This window comes from Cervus elaphus, chromosome 5 (assembly GCF_910594005.1).
Source record: "Cervus elaphus chromosome 5, mCerEla1.1, whole genome shotgun sequence".
Lineage (NCBI taxonomy): Eukaryota > Metazoa > Chordata > Mammalia > Artiodactyla > Cervidae > Cervus > Cervus elaphus.
The window spans coordinates 39,525,142-39,542,643 of record NC_057819.1 but is presented as its reverse complement, the minus strand read 5'-3'; the positions used below and the strand labels follow the sequence as shown (position 1 = coordinate 39,542,643).

The window sequence follows — 17,502 nt, the reverse complement described above, 5'->3', positions numbered from 1 at the left end:
ATCTCATTAGAACTGATTCAAATGAATTCTTTTTAATGGCTGAGTAATAGTCTGTTGTGTATATGTACCACAGCTTCCTTATCCATTCGTCTGCTGATGGGCATCTAGGTTGCTTGCATGTGCTGGCTATTATAAACAGTGCTGCAATGAACATTGGGGTACACGTGTCTCTTTCAGATCTGGTTTCTTCAGTGTGTATGCCCAGGAGTGGGATTGCTGGGTCATATGGCAGTTCTATTTCCAGTTTTTTAAGGACTCTCCACACTGTTCTCCATAGTGGCTGTACTAGTTTGCATTCCCACCAACAGGTTTCTTTATATTCCAACTCTCACATCCTTACATGACTACTGCAAAAACCATAGCCTTGACTAGATGTACCTTTGTTGGCAAAGAACGTCTCTGCTTTTTAATATGCTGTCTAGGTTGGTCATAGCTTTTCTTCCAAGGAGTGTCTTTTAATTTCATGGCTGTAGTTACCAACTGCAGTGATCTTGGAAACCAAGTAAAGAAAGTCTGTCACTGTTTCCATTATTTCCCCATCTATTAGCCATGAAGTGATGCAACCAGATAAAATGATCTTAGTTTTCTGAATGTTGAGTTTTAAGCCAACTTCTTCACTCTCCTCTTTCACTTTCATCAAGAGGCTGTTTAGTTCTTCTTTGCTTTCTGCCATAAGTGTGGTGTCATCCACATATGTGAGGTTATTGACATTTCTGCAGCAATCTTGATTCCAACTTGAGCTTCAACCAGGCTGGCATTTTGTGTGATGTACTCTGCATATAAGTTAAATAAGCAGGGTGACAATATACAGCCTTGACATACTCCTTTCCCGATTTGAAACCAGTCTATGGTTGCATGTCTGGTTCTAACTGTTACTTCTTGATCTGCATACAGATTTCTCAGGAGGCAGGTCAGGTGTTCTGGTATTCCTATCCCTTTAAGAATTTTTCACAGTTTGTTGTGATGCACAGAGTCAAAGGCTTTGGCATAATCAAAAAAGCAGAAGTAGATGTTTTTCTGGAACTCTTATGCTTTTTTGGTGATTCAGTAGATGTTGACAATTTGATCTCTGGTTCCTCTGCCTTTTCTAAATCTAGCTTGAACATATGGAAGTTCACAGTTCATGTACTGTTGAAGCCTGGCTTGGAGAATTTTGAGCATTACTTTGCTAAGGTGTGAGGTGAGTGCAATTGTGTGGTAGTTTGAGCATTCTTTGGGATTGCCTTTCTTTGGGATTGGAATGAAAACTCATCTTTTCCATTCCTGTGGCCACTGCTGAGTATTCCAAATCTGCTGGCACATTGAGTGCAGCACTTTCACAGCATCCATCACCTTTTAGAATTTGAAATAGCTCAACTGGAATTCCATTACCTCCACTAGCTTTGTTTGTAGTGACACTTCCGAAGGTCCACTTGACTTCGCATTCCAGGATATCTGGCTCTAGGTGAGTGATCACACCATCATGGTTATCTCAGTCATGAAGATCTTTTTGGTATAGTTCTTCTGTGTATTCTTGCCACCTCTTCTTAATATCTTCTGCTTCTGTCTGGTCCATACAATTTCTGTCCTTTATTGTGCCCATTTTTACATGAAAACTTCCCATTGTATCTCTAATTTTCTTGAAGAGATCTCTAGTCTTTCACATTCTATTGTTTTTCTCTCTTTCTTTGCATTGATTGCTGAGGAAGGCTTTCTTATCTCTCCTTGCTATTCTTTGGAACTCTGCATTCAAATGAGTATATCTTTCCTTTTCTCCTTTGCCTTTCACCTCTCTTCTTTTCTCAGCTATTTGTTAGGCCTCCTCAGACAACCATTTTGCCTTTTTGCATTTCTTTTTCTTGAGGATGGTGTTGATCACTGCCTCCTGTACAATGTCATGAACTTCCGTCCATAGTTGTTCAGGCACTCTGTCTATCAGATCTAATCCCTTGAATCTCTATTTGTTACTACCATTGTATAATCATAAGAGATTTGATTTAGGTCACACATGAATGGTCCAGTGGTTTTCCCTACTTTCTTTAATTTATATCTGAATTTGGCAATAAGGAGTTCATGATCTGAGCTACAGTCAGCTCCTGGTCTTGTTTTTGCTGACTACATTGAGCTTTTCCATCTTTGGGTGCAAAGTATATAATCAATCTGATTTCGGTGTTGGCCATCTGGTGATGTCCATGTGTAGAGCCTTCTCTTGTGTTGTTGGAAGAGGGTGTTTGCTATGACCAGTGTGTTCTCTTGGCAAAACTCTATTAGCCTTTTCCCTGTTTAATTTTCCCTTCCAAGGCCAAATTTGCCTGTTACTCCAGGTATCTCTTGTTTCCTACTTTTGCATTCCAGTCCCCTGTAATGAAGAGGACATCTTTTTTGGGTGTTAATTCTAGAAGGTCTTGACGGTCTTCATAGAAATATTCAACTTCAGCTTCTTCAGCATTACTGGTTGGGGCATACATAGACTTGGACTACTGTGATATTGAATGGTTTGCCTTGGCAATGAACAGAGATCCTTCTGTCGTTTTTGAGATTGCATCCAAGTACTGCATTTTGGACTCTTTTTTTGACTATGATGGCTACTCCATTTCTTCTAAGGGATTTTTGCCCACACTAGTAGATATAATGGTCATCTGAGTTAAATTCACCCATTCCAGTCCATTTTAGTTCACTGATTCCTAAAATGTTGATGTTCATTCTTGCCATCTCCTGCTTGACCACTTCCAATTTACCTTAATTCATGGACCTCCTGAAATATATTATGAAGCAAAGCAATTAATTTTTGCTCCTGGTGCAGAGGTAGAAAGACAAAGTTTGTTTGTATTTGCAGATGTTGCAGACTCTCTGAGGGCAAGAAGAGCACAGAACCAGTTTTGTCTTTTTCAGTCTGAGAATTTGGCCAAGCAAGGCCTGGAGAGCCAGTAAAGTGTAGAGTAGTGGTGGTTTCAGAGCCGCAGAGAACTGCCCACAGGAACATGCTGCCTCCTCTAAACTCTTTATCTTTCCCTGCCCTGAGAATTGGTGGCAGCATCTCCCCTTGCAGCGCAGAGCTGACATGCTGGGCAGAGGCGACACATCATGTCAGCTCACACCAGCGGCTTCACCTCCTGGTTAGTCACATATGCCTGCTTCTATTAGTAGTTTCTGAAGGAAGAATTCATTGGATAAAACAAAGACCAGAAATAGACCCAAATTTATGGATTAAAAAAAAATCGGCATATGGATTTAAAAAAAATTGGCATATGGATTAAAAAAAATGGCATATGATCAAAAGATCATAGAAATGGTGTACAGATAACTGCACCATTTATTGTAGTTATAATAAAGTTCCTATTATACTATAATAGGAAATAAATACACTGTAATAATAGGAAATAAATAAACTAGGCTAGCTGACAAGCAAAAGAACTAGAAAAATAAAAAAGTTTAATGTAAGTAAAGAAAGAATAAAGGAAGTGCCAAAAACTTACATTTTATATGAGAGCAAAGAAATCCTTTCTAGGGATGGTACCCATTCATTCATAACAGAAAAGACTGGTAAGTGTTATTTAATAAATATTTTTAAATTCTCCATAAAAGATATTATGTAGACACTGAAAAACCAAAATACCAACTTAAAATATTAATGATATGAGTTTGAGGGGGATTAATATCAGTAAAATGTACTTAAGATATAAAGGACTTGGAAAAAACCAAAAACATATTTTGACAAGAATAAAATAGTCCAAAATCATGAATAAAGACTTACCCAAAAGGAAATAGATAGCCTTTTAAATTCATGATACAAAAACTGTGTTTCCTTATGAAATTTAAGAGAATAGCAAATTAAAACACAATGAGAAAAAAATTCTATATCAATTTGTAACGTTGAGGGGAAACAGACATTCTCAAATGTATATTTGGGGCAAGTAAAACAGTACATTATCTTTAGCAGGCATTTCTCAAACTACAACGGCATATTTTTTTGGCATAAAGAAATTTTAATTGTAGTATACTTTTATAGAAGTACTTACATGTGTGTGTGCTCACTTGTGTCTGACTCTTTGAGACTCCATGGACTGTAGCCCACCAGAATCCTCTGTCCATGGAATTTCTCAAGCAAGAACACAGGAGTGGGTTGCCATTTCCTTCTTTAGAGGATCTTCCAGACCCAGGGATCAAACCTAAATCTCCTAAATCTCATCTCCTGCATTGTCAGGTGGGTTCTTACCACTGAGCCACCTGGGAAGCCTGTGAGACTAAAGGATATTCACTGTAGCAATGTTTGATTCTGAAAGTGTGGGAGCAACCAAACTGAATATCAACTGGAGACCTTATTCTAAAATATGGGTTGATACTTTCAAACTGTGATGCTGGATAAGACTCTTGAGAGTCCCTTGGACAGCAAGGAGATCAAACCAGTCAATCCTAAAGGAAATCAACCAGGATATTCAGTGGAGCTGAAACTCTACTACTTTGGCCACCTGATGCAAAGAGCTGACTCTGAAAAAGAACCAGATGCTGGGAAAGACTGATGGAAGGAAGAGAAGGGGGCAACAGAGGATGAGATGTTCCAATGGCATCACTGACTCAATGGACATGAGTTTGAACAAACTCTGGGAGATGGTGAAGGATAAGGAAGCCTGGCATGCTGCAGTCCACGGGGTCGCAAAGAGTCGGACATGACTGAGCAACTGAACAGCAGCAACAACAATATGTATTAAGAGCTACAGAACACCTTACTGAAATGCATGTTTAGATACATTGTTAAGTAAATTAAGAGTAAGATTTTTATGTAAACAAGTAAAAGTGATAAATACTTGTACGTACATGTTTAGACATATTAAGTAAATTAAAAGTAAGATTTTTATATAAACAAGTAAAAATGATAATTACTTGTATGTTTATACATGGTTAGACTATCACTGGGAATATGAATTAGTAAGAACGTGGAACAGCATGGGGAAAGGATGTACTTTTTATTATAGACACTTTTATAACTTTTGACTTTGTACTTAAACAAATGAACACAAACATGAACATCAATATATTTGAATACATATATGTTTTAAAATATATTTTAATAAATATAACTATCAATCAGTTTAAAAATGACTTGTTTGGGGACTGAGGGTATACATGGATATTGGAGTCAGAAACACTTGGATTCAGTTGCTAGATACAAACTAAGTTATAAACTTTGTGGCTCTACATAATCTACTTAATTTTTATGAATTCATTTTTAATCTTAAAATCAGGTAATAAGACATAATATAAGGATTTTTCTGAGGATTAAATGTGATAATACAGAGAACATCCCTCACCTTCTGTCGCTGTTTCCCCTGAAAACCCTTTTTCTTTCCACGGTAATGTGATCTTTTAGGGATATAGATTAAGTGGTAAATTTAGAAATAGATTTATTTTGTCTCTAGAAAGATCTTTAAAGTTCTTCATGGCCTTAACATGTTTTATTTTTCCATGCAGTAAATTTATCCACACCAACACATACAACATATTTTTGCTATTTCCAAATTCTCAGAAATTAGAAAGCACCAGTTAGTATAATTTTTGCTTGTCAATTTTAATTTAAATATATGTTCCAACTTACAGAAAAGTTGCAATAAGAATACAAAGAGCCCCCCGTATACCATATCAAGAGCCACCAAATGTTTACATCATCCCCCACATCATTCAATTACAAATAGACCACATCAAACATATTCAATAAAAATATGCTTTCTAAAAATATTTTTAATTGGAAGATAATTGTTTTACAACATAGCACTGGTTTCTGCTACACAACTACGTGAATCAGCTACAATTATATTCCAGCCTTATATCCAAAACAACTCTAGCATCTGCTCTGGAAATTCCTGATAGTGAATAAACTAACTTGAAACTGATGAAAGCCAAAACACTATTTGCTCATTTCATAAATTTAGACATACATCTTTGTTACTGGAAAATGGTGTTGGATGAAAGATTAAGTAGGTATATATTCCCCCAGGATTCTGTCACAGAACTGGTATTTCTTTCTAGACCCCCCACACTATGTAAAGATATAGATTTAATAAACAAACCATTTCTGATCTCAGCAAGGAACTTAGCAGGGATTTTGAAAGTCAAACACACAGGAGCCATGCTTGACTGTGGTGGTAAAAGTAACATCTGCCTCAGAGTTTTAAACAACAGACTTTTCAAATCACTTTTAAAGCCACAGTAGGAGATGTGACAACCATAAGCAATACCTCAAGCAAACTAGGGACATGAAAGCTGGAAGAAGTCAATTGCACTCAAATATTCAAATAATCCTTATTAAGGGGAAACAAGGGGAATAACTTAAAAGTTCCTATTTATCTCTGTCTACCTAATCTTTTATGTTCCCTTTCTATGTACTGACTAAACAGCATGAAGTGGTCAATGAAGGATGAAGAAAATTTAGGAGACTAAAGAGAAAGAAATCAAAGGAAACTGTTCCCCAGTAAATAAAAAAATGTAGTTAATATGTGCATTCCCTTTATTGTGTCCCTTTATGGGATATTTATTTCAGGCACTCACAATTGTATCTCACTAAATCTTGCCAAAATTGATCTATGTGATGACATATTTAATAAAGGTCAAAAACATTTTTATAGGAAAGAAATTACTACTGAGTCAACTAGGACAATATAGAGAAAATAAATTAGCTATTTTCTATAATATGCGAACTGAAGAAAAACACACAACCTAAAAGTTGCAAGTTATATTGTATTTATGGATGCTATAGTCCAGGAAATAACTCTTGGATAACCCTGAAGAACTAAGCCAAAGAGGTATATGAGCCAGGATATATGAGCTTCTGCTGGGAAAAAACAAACAAATCAACTGTAGTCACACATTAAAAGATTACTGCTAATCACAAAAGCAGACATCTCAAGCTAATGATTTCAGTACATTGCTGTGTATGGGAAGGTGCAAGAATATGGGTTCATTGAAATTATTCCTTGGATATGCATCTTAACCATCTAGGGCTAGTATCCAAAGCACAAAATGCTTCTGGTTTTTCTCCATCCTGAATTCTCTTAGGGCATACCATAATGAGTGGCTACAGGGGCGAACCGCTTGAAAGCCCACAACATTCTTTATTTACTGAAATGACAGGCAACATTTTTTCTTTTGTCTGCAAATAGATAATTTCTCTTAAAGTTCTCTCTGTATTGATCAACCAATCTGAAGAAAGTAAAACAGAAGGACAAAGTTTCACCAAGAATGGTCAAGAATTCTTACAAGAAATATTTTTAAGTGTTTTTTCCTCTGTTATCTGCACAATTGTGTCATATACATAATCTTCCAGCTATCTAAATGCAATGCCTTTAATTCATTGCATTTTATTGAGAATTAACTCCATGCAAAACACGGTGCTGAATATGATGATAGTTTGCTAAAAAATTATTACTTTAGATTGAGGGATAAACTAAGGTCAAGGAATAGAACTCGTAAATGATTACGTGACAGTTAAGACTGAAATCTATGTATTATGACACCGAATTTAGCTTACTATGTTACAACTGATATTTTATCAACTACAATTAAAATTTCTCAAAAAACTTTAATATAGTAAATATCTATTTGGAAATTTCCAAAAGAATGACCTAATTACAAGTTCAGTGGAAGTATATTTTATAATTTATGTTCTCTTCCATAGAAAACAGTGATGGCTACACGTGTATTCATGTAGAAGTGTGCATGCACACACACACACACATTAATGCAATTAATTTATTGATACATTGATGAATCACTTCATGTAAATTATTCCTAGAGAAAAATCAACTGGCATTAAAACAACTAACTTAAGAGGATATTATAAAATTCTGCTTCTGTGAATTTTTAAAGGAATTTAAATTTTTAAAAAAATTTCCAAGTATATATAAAACCAGAATCATTTTATGATTCTCGAGTAGCCAGTCACCATGTTCTTCATATTCAACAGCCAACTCTTCCTTCCCAAATCCTGATAAAATAAAATTTAGATGTGATGAAACAAAATGCCTGTTTTTCTGTAACTTTAACTTGTTAGGAATCCCCTTAGATAAAGTTAATATCTTTTCAGAGACATTACCTTTGTTGTCATATACACATGATCCTGTAAATATTGAAATCTTTTTTAAAGGATGGTTGGTTTAAAAGCTGTCTATAAGGTTAAAAAAAAAAAGGCGAGAACAAACTACAACCTGTGAATCACTTCACGATTGTGAATATACACTGATGACTTTAAAATTTACTAAAAAGTAATAAAGAATATTTATTTGAAAGTATTTTCCTCTGGAATATAAAACATAAACATGAAACAATAGTTATCCTTGCTTGTACTAGTCTGAAAAATTTCAAAGTTGTTTAAAGCATATCTAACTGTCTGAGAATGCAGGAATCATAACATGATTCTGGGTACCTTATAACCACATCTAGTGATGTAAGTTTTGGCAACAAATAACACCTGCATTTTTACAGAGTACAAATATATTCATATATTTTTTCTTGCTCTCCTTTGAAAAATTTTTCCTATCTGGAATGTTTATGTATCTGAGGGACTTGATGATTTCTTAAGAGAAACAGAATTACTGTGTTCATCCATTCCTTTATATGCTGATGATTATCTCAAAAATGAAATACACAATTTAAACTCTTAAGAAGAACATCAACATATTAATGTCAGTAATTCAGATGAAAAACAGAAGCATGTAAAAAGTGTTACTGGGTAATTTTTTCTAAATGACCATCTGCATAATTATCTTTTTAACAAATATTCATAAAAACCCATGAATAACAAATCACTGGTTACCAATTCATGTTTATGAGCACTTTTTCTTTAAGTTTGTATGCATAAAAGATGATGCAACTGACCATTTATTTCAGAAATAATCATTTTTATCTTCATGTAAGATTACCGGTGTAAATATTTCATTTTAACATGTTTTAAAATATCATTCATATGCTAATATATAAAAATCAGTATTTGACAATCAAAAACAGTAGCTGGGTCAAAACTGTATTTCTCAAATATTATTATCAATTTTTCCTTTATTTAAAAGAATTTTCATACAAAAGTTAAATATAGAACAATAAATTTTTGCTAATTTGTCTTAGAATGCATAGCATGTCCTTTGTATCAACTATTTATTTAGCAACACGTCCATTCCTTTACTGGACAACTAAATTGGAAGTATGAATTTTGAAGATGCAGAAATACATCCACTGTGACAACAGTGAGAAAAGGGATCAGTATACACATAAGTGTACATTATTTCTATCTTAAGGCTTACAAAAGCTCCAAGGAGTAGCTGAATATTGAAGTGGATGAAATTTTTATGGTCAAATAAATGTTATGTAGGCAATATGGCACACACCCAACCACTGATGTATATTTATTAACAGTATTTTTCAAAATAACTTCTAAAATTATATGAATATATTATCAATATATTGCTTATGAGAGTCAAGGCAGTATACTCTTAGTTGTCAGGAGACTGAAATAGTGTTTAAATTATTATCCTTTTATAGTATACTTGTAGATTACTGGTGTATGATAGGGTAATTTCACTAATGTGAAAGGGTGAAATCACTCCTAGAAAGGATAATTTAAGTATAATAAGGGAATTTGAAAGAAAAAAGTCAAGAGACAAATAACCCAAGAAAATGGATAAGACTAAATTCCATAGATCATTTTTACTTAAATCACTGCCTAAAGATAGTCATGAAAATGATGGAAAAAAATGAAAGGTTTGAATCCTACAAGCTATAAATGCTTTGGGGAAGAGCCAGAATCCATGTTGCAAGTAATCCCCAACTTTACACACAGCCCTTTTGGACTTGATGTGTTTACACACAAATCTAGAAACACTGTAGTAAACACTTCAGGAAACTTGATTACACAAAACTTTTTTCATATCTTTAACTTCAATGTTTACTCTAAAATACATGAAAAAGCTATATATCTTTTATTCTGGTGCTATGTTAAGTTTTACTTTTTCATTTTGCCTCACATTTTCATTTTAATTCCAAACTTTCTTTGAAAACATTATTTTTTACAGCTGCTGCTTGGGTGGTGTAGTTCTTCACATGATCATTTCCATGTGCAAATATTACAAAATGTCAAAGACCCTAAATTTATGAACTTTTATTTTCTAAGGTTTAGTGAAAAATTCTAATTAGAGACTAAGTAGGCAAACCTCTCCCTCTGAAATACTTAATATGGTGCATGTGCAAAAACTTTATGATCATACCCACCGCATAAAGTGTCAGAGAAAGATATCATACAATCCACTGAGAAAATTGGCCAGGGACTCCATGTTGCATGTTTCCAAAGTATTAACTGAGACTTGCTAGACGTTAGTTATATAAATCTAGAAACTAACCACGTCTATTAGCAAAATAAGTAATTTCACTTGTTTTAAGATTTAATTTGGATAGTTTAAACAAATCATAATCTTCAGTATGGTATTTTCAAAACAGTTTCAGAAAACCAACAATAAATCTCACCTTGAAGTATATTTTAATATAACACAAAAAAAGAGAAAGTTGTATTTATTCCCAACTGGGCAATGCATGTAGCATTAGTAGCTTTACCTAGAAAGATTCAAGAAAAAAAAAAAAAAAAACTGGAAAATTCTTAGAAAAAGCACCAAAACTGACCAAGGAACCACCACGCCTGAGAAAATTAAAGTTTGTACCAGTAACATTTGAAAAGTAGCAGTTCTTGTCTACTAATTCCCATGTCATTAATAATAGAAATTCACATGAAATAATTTTCAGACAATTTTAAAAAAGGAGGAGGGAAACTCAACTCAAATGTCTCAATTTAGAGATGACTATGAGCACCATATTGGTATATTTATTGCCAGCCTTTGTCTTATATCAATTATACTACATCCAAATTTGTATCCAAGTTCCCTTAGTTCAGTTCAGTTGCTCAGTTGTGTCCGACTCTTTGCGACACCATGGACTGCAGCATGCCAGGCTTCCCTGTCCATCACCAACTCCTGGAACGTACTCAAACTCACGTCCATTGCATTGGTGATGCCATCCAACTATCTCATCCTCTGTCATCCCCTTCTCCTCCTGCCCTCAATCTTTCCCAGCATATGAATCTTTTTCAGTAAGTCAGTTCACATCAGGTGACCAAGGTATTAGAGTTTCAGCTTTAGCTTTAGTTCTTCCAATGAATATTCAGGACTGATTTCCTTTAGGATTGACTGGTTGGATCTCCTTGCAGTTCAAGGGACTCTCAAGAGTCTTCTCCAACACTACAGTCCAAAAGCATCAATTCTTTAGCGCCCAGCTTTCCTTATAGTCCAACTCTCACATCCATACGTGACTACTGGAAAAACCATAGCTTTGACTAGACAGACGGACATTTGTTGGTAAAGTAATGTCTCTGCTTTTTAATATGCTATCTAGGTTGGTCATAGCTTTTCTTCCAAGGAGCAAGGGTCTTTTCATTTCATGGCTGCAGTCACCATCTGCAGTGATTTTGGAGCCCCCAAAATAAAATCTCTCATGGTTTCCATTGTTTCCCCTTCTATTTACCATGAAGTGATGGGACCGGATGCCATGATCTTACTTTTTTGAATGTTGAGTTTTAAGCCAACTTTTTCAATCTCCTTTTTCACTTTCATCAAGAAGCTGTTTAGTTCTTCTTCACTTTCTGTCATAAGGGTAGTGTCATCTGCCTATCTGAGGTTATTGATATTTCTCCCGGCAATCTTGATTTCAGCTTATGCTTCATCCAACCTGGCATTTAGCATGATGTACTCTGCATATAGGTTAAATAAGCAGGGTGACAATATATAGTCTTGACGTATTTCTCTACCGATTTGGAACCAGTCTGTTGTTCCATGTCCAGTTCTAACTGTTTCTTCTTGACCTGCATATAGATGGCTCAGGAGGCAGATCAGGTAGTTTGGTAATCCCATCTCTTGAAGAATTTTCCAGTGTTTGTTGATATCCACACAGTTAAAGGCTTTGGTGCAGTCAATAAAGCAAAAATAAATGTTTTTCTGGAACTGTCTTGATTTTTTGATGATCCAGCGGATGTTGGAAATTTGATCTGTGGTTCCTCTGCCTTTTATAAATCCAGCTTGAATATCTGGAAGTTCATGGTTCACATACTGTTGAAGCCTGGCTTGGAGAATTTTGAGCTTTACTTTGCTAATGTGTGAGATGAGTGCAGTTGTGCAGTACTTTGAACATTCTTTTGACATTGCCTTTCTTTGGGATTGGAATGAAAACTGACCTTTTCCAGTCCTGTGGCCACTGCTGAATTTTCCATATTTGCTGGCACATTGAGTGCAGTACTTTCAAGGCATCCTCTTTCAGGATTTGAAATAACTCAAGTGGAATTCCATCACCTCCACTAGCTTTGTTCATAGTGATGCTTCCTAAGGCCCACTTGACTTCTCATTCCAGAACGTCTGGCTCTAGGTGAGTGATCACACCATCGTGGTTATCTGGGTCATGAAGATCTTTTCTGTATAGCTCTTCTGTGTATTCTTGCCACCTCTTCTTAATATCTTCTGCTTCTGTTAGGTCCATACCATTTCTGTCCTTTATTGTGTGCATTTCAACAACACAAGAGAATACTCTACACATGGACATCACCAGATGGTCAATACTGAAATCAGATTGATTATTTTCTTTGCACCCAAAGATGGAGAAGCTCTATACAGTCAGCAAAAACAAGACCAAGAGCTTACTGTAGCTCAGATCATGAACTCTTTATTGCCAAATTCAGGCATATTGAAGAAAGTAGGGAAAACCACTAGACCATTCAGGTATGACCTAAATCAAATCTTTTACGATTATACAGTGGAAGTGAGAAATAGAGATTCAAGGGATTAGATCTGATAGACAGAGTGCCTGAAAAACTACGGATGGAAGTTCATGACATTTTACAGGAGGCAGTGATTAAGACCATCCTCCCAAAAATGAAATGCAAAAAGGCAAAATGGTTGTCTGAGGAGGACTTACAAATCACTGAGAAAAGAAGAGAAGCTAAAGGCAAAGGAGAAAAGGAAAGATATACCCATTTGAATGCAGAGTTCCAAAGAATAGCAAGGAGAGATTTAAAAAAGGCTTCCTTAGTGATCAATGCAAAGAAATAGAGGAAAACAATAGAATGGGAAAGACTAGAGATCTCTTCAAGAAAATTAGAGATACCAAGGGAACATTTCATGCAAAGTGGTCACAATAAAGTTCCTTTAGGGACATTTATAATTATCATGAGTTTCTAATTGACTTCACAATGAGATAAGGATAAAAAAGAGCCCAGATGGATTTATGAGGAGTCAGGTTTGAAGGAAAGCCAGGAATGTGCCAAAATTGAAATTGCCAGCTAGGAATCAAAGGTTTAGTGGGTTCGGAGCTAGGTTATCAATGTGACAAATTTGTTTAACTATAATTAATGAGACTGTTTTAAAACTGAGGAATATAATAGAGAAATGTGAATGACCTCTGCCTTCAAATCATATTCTATGTAAAAGTAAGATGAACTTTAAGGATGACAAAGTATGGCAGGTGGACACGGGAATGATAAAAGTATAAACTGCTGCCCAAATCCCCATCTGCCCAAATTACTCCCACTCAGCTCTTCAGCATCAGTTGGATTTACTAAAATCTCTATTTAGAGAAAAGAAGAAACCAGAAATGGAAAAAAATAGTGTCCAGGCAACATTGAAATGAAAAAATTAAAAAGAGAGGATAAATTATAACAAAAGGTAATGAAATATTCTGATTTGAAGAACTGCCCATGGAAATGTTCAGAGAAAAAATACCTCTCCATAATTTTGAAGTAAGAAGTATAAAAATTATATTCAAGGAGATAAAAAATTAGACATGATTTTTAAAAAAAAAAATAAGAGAAAATTACCCTCACCAAAAGTGAATAAAAATGAGTGAACAAAACTTGGAGGAATCTTTTATAAAATTAAATCATTTCAAAAAGTAATGCTAGCATTTGAGGGAAAAATATATTCTATTGAAAACTGAGTTGGTGCATGCATCGGGGAAGCTACATTACATGAAGCTATAAAGGACAGTGAAATAAAAGTGCAAAGATGATAAATATAAAAGTTTTAAAAGATCTAGTCTGTATAATTGCATTTCTAGATAAGACAACAGAGTTAAAGTAAAAATCTAAGTTAGAGAAAGAATTGCTTTTTCAAATAAATAATATAACTTGTAGATAAAAATGTACATTTTGTTCTAGGAAACATCATTAAGTAACTCTTACCTATTTGTATCTTGATAAATATTATGAACTTGAAGACAACAACAACAACAACAAAATCTTCAACCAAGATATAAATGCATCTGCAAGAGAGGGAAATAAGGACTTCAGAATTCCCAGAGCACTAATCACTGACAGGAGAAAGTGTAATTACATCTGTAAAATTTTGAGAGAAAGAAATTTTATATGTGTTTATGTCCTGAAACATGTAAGAAACCATAGACCCAACAAGTTTATCTTGAAAGAACTATTAAAACAACTAGACAAAGTATCAGCAAAAATATTCAGCCAATGAAAAAAAAAAAGTCAAAATAAAAACTCATGAATGAATAAGTTTTGTTTTTTTTTTTAAGGTAGTGAGGAATGACTACCACCAATTAAAGACTAAACAATTAAGATAATTATTTTAAAAGACTGGAAATGTTACAAAACTGAACAAGGCAAATTTGGAATAAAAATGACAAAATAGAGGTAGGTTGACATATATATGTTCAAATTTTTATCATTTTCATAGTGAAGTTATTTTTCATTAGCTAAAATGGATATACTGAAATACATAAAATTTAAGTACATTGTTGATAGTTTTGAAGAATAAATACTATAATATATATACCTTCTAAAGCCAAACATTTACACTACAACTAGAGTTTCTAGCAAAAAGGCAGAAATGAACAACAACAATAAAATGCCAAATGCAACTTACAATAAGGCGGAAAAATTTGAAACAATGGTATCTGTAATATATAATTTTTACAAGGTCATATTAAATATCTGTCTCAAAATGATAGATGGAAAGATGTGAGATGGACTTAAAATAGTTAAAATAAATTTGTAGAACCTTCATGATGGGTGTAACACTTTAAAATTCTTAAGTTTTTTCTATTTGTTTGAAAATTTTATAGTAAAATATTAAAAAAATTAATTTGTTAGGTCAAAATAAAACCTAGTTGAATGATATACATAAACACTAGGGAAAAATTAGAGGTCCAATAGAAAGCATAAGAAGTTATTGAAAAATTAAGACCTTTTCATGCATAGTACAGAATGCAGAAGCCATACAAAAGGTTTAAAAAATCACCACTTCATAGAAACAGATTAGTGTCTCTATTAGAGTAGATCTGTGTTTGCTTGGGTAAGGGGAAAGGGGAATGGCATGTGACTGTTTAATAGATACAGGGTTTCCTTTTGGACTGCTGAAATGTTCTGGAATTTGAGAGTAGTGATGATGTACAATTTTGTGAATATATTAAAAATCATTGAATTGTACTTTTTCAAAAAGCATATGAGTTCTATCTCAATAAAAAGTTAATTATCATTTTAAAAAATTACCACTTTAATTGAAAGAAAAATATGTATTTATAAATAAATGATACGTTTAGTTTTTTAAAAATGACAAATCACTAATGTGGTTATGTAATGTTTTACAAATCAGTAAGGAGAAAGACTACAAACTCAATAGTCAAAGCATCAAAAGATAGGAACTGAGAATTTATAACAAAGTACATAAAAATGCTTGTAAGCAGAAAAAAATACTCAATCTCACTCAAAAGTAAAGAATTACAGATGAAACTCCAGTTAGAGAGTATATCATAAGTTTGTTCAAGTGTGCATGCCAAGTCGCTTGTCTTGCCTGACTCTTTGAGATCCTGTGGACCGTAGTCCACCAGTTTATCCATGGGATTCTCCAGACATGAATACTGGAGGAGTTGCCATGCCCTCCTCTTATGACTCCTGCATTAGCAGACGGGTCTCTACCACTAGCGCCACCATAGGAAATCCTATATTATAAGTTGAGTAAAAATTAAAACCGTGGAGGAGGGAATGGAAACCCACTCCAGTACTTTTGCCTGTAGAAGTCCACGGACAGAGGAGGCTGACAGGCTATAATCCATGGGTGCGCAAGTGTGATGATGCCTATTTTTGGCCAAGGCAGGGAGCAACCAGCACTGTCATATTGCCGAGTGAGTGCAAACAGTTGTATCGACTTTGGCAGGAAATTTGGCAGGAGCTGTTCAAGGTAAATGTGTATAAACTCTTAGACTCAGGAATTCCACTTCCCGGAGTTTACACTAGAAAAATATTAACACAATTGTGTAAAGATAGGAAAAGACATTTGTTGTAGCAGTTTATAATAGTCTAGTTAGAACAATTTAATTTTCCACCAGTGGAAGACAGGTTAAATGCATTATACTTAAATAATATAAAGTCGGAAAATAATGAATCAGGTTCAGTGTGGTGATATCCATAGAAAGTAGTATAAAGGAAAAAAAATGTACTGATTAGAACTATCCAAAAGAATAAAGCAAGACCCCAATTTTAGGAAAATGAAAGCAAGTACTTTCTAGAATATTCATAAAATATTTCAGGAAGGACATACAAAAATGACTTTAGGAATGGCTTTGGAGCATGTGAGAAAGATGACATTTTATTTATTTTTTTTTACCTTATGTACTTGAGTTGGACCCAAACCTGTTTTTCATTAAGCCTCCCAGATAATTGTGTTACACTACTAGTTAAGATCAGTAGCATCTGTCAACTGCAGTAAGTGATTTGCATACAGAAAATACTGAAATCATTCAGTATGAGGATGAGTTACAAGGACAAGGAAAAATTGTGTACCAGGTAATAAAAGTTGTCTGTAACAAAGAGAAATTCTGGGAACAAGAATGTAAAAAAGTAACCATGCTTCAAGGAACAAGAAAAGCACAGATCAGGACATCAACAGCAAGGACATTACAGCTGTCAGGACAGCAAGAGCAAAAAACAGCTGCTCAGAGGTAAGGCTAGTGACGCAGCACTGTCCTGTTTTCTTCCAGTTAGAAGAGGAGCCAGATTGCTGCTGGTCAATACAATACCTTTACTAGTATAGGTGCTAGATAATTATATCTAAGGGAATTGTGGTTGTGTTGAGAGTCCCTTGGACTGCAAGGAGATCCAACCAGTCCATCTCTTTTTTTTTTTTTTTGGCAACCAGTCCATCTTAAAGGAGATCAGTCCTAGGTGTTCATTGGAAGGACTGATGCTGAGGCTGAAACTCCAATACTTTGGCCACCTCATGCGAAGAGTTGACTCATTGGAAAAGACCCTGATGCTGGGAGGGATTGGGGGCAGGAGGAGAAGGGGACGACAGAGGATGAGATGGCTGGATGGCATCACCGACTCGATGGGCGTGAGTTTGAGTAAACTACAGGAACTGGTGATGGACAGGGAAGCCTGGCGTGCTGCAATTCATGGGGTCGCAAAGAGTCGGACACGGCTGAGTGACTGAACTGAAC

The 17,502-nt window shown here is 34.8% G+C and overlaps 1 long non-coding RNA gene across 1 annotated transcript; it reads left to right on the top strand.

Annotated features, from left to right (window-relative positions):
- Nucleotides 1-367: 367 nt before the first annotated feature.
- Nucleotides 368-11,495, top strand: LOC122693310. Its single transcript, XR_006340861.1, has 3 exons — nt 368-450; nt 4,911-4,913; nt 11,432-11,495. It is a non-coding gene; the product is annotated as an uncharacterized LOC122693310 (long non-coding RNA).
- The last annotated feature ends 6,007 nt before the right edge of the window (nt 11,496-17,502 follow it).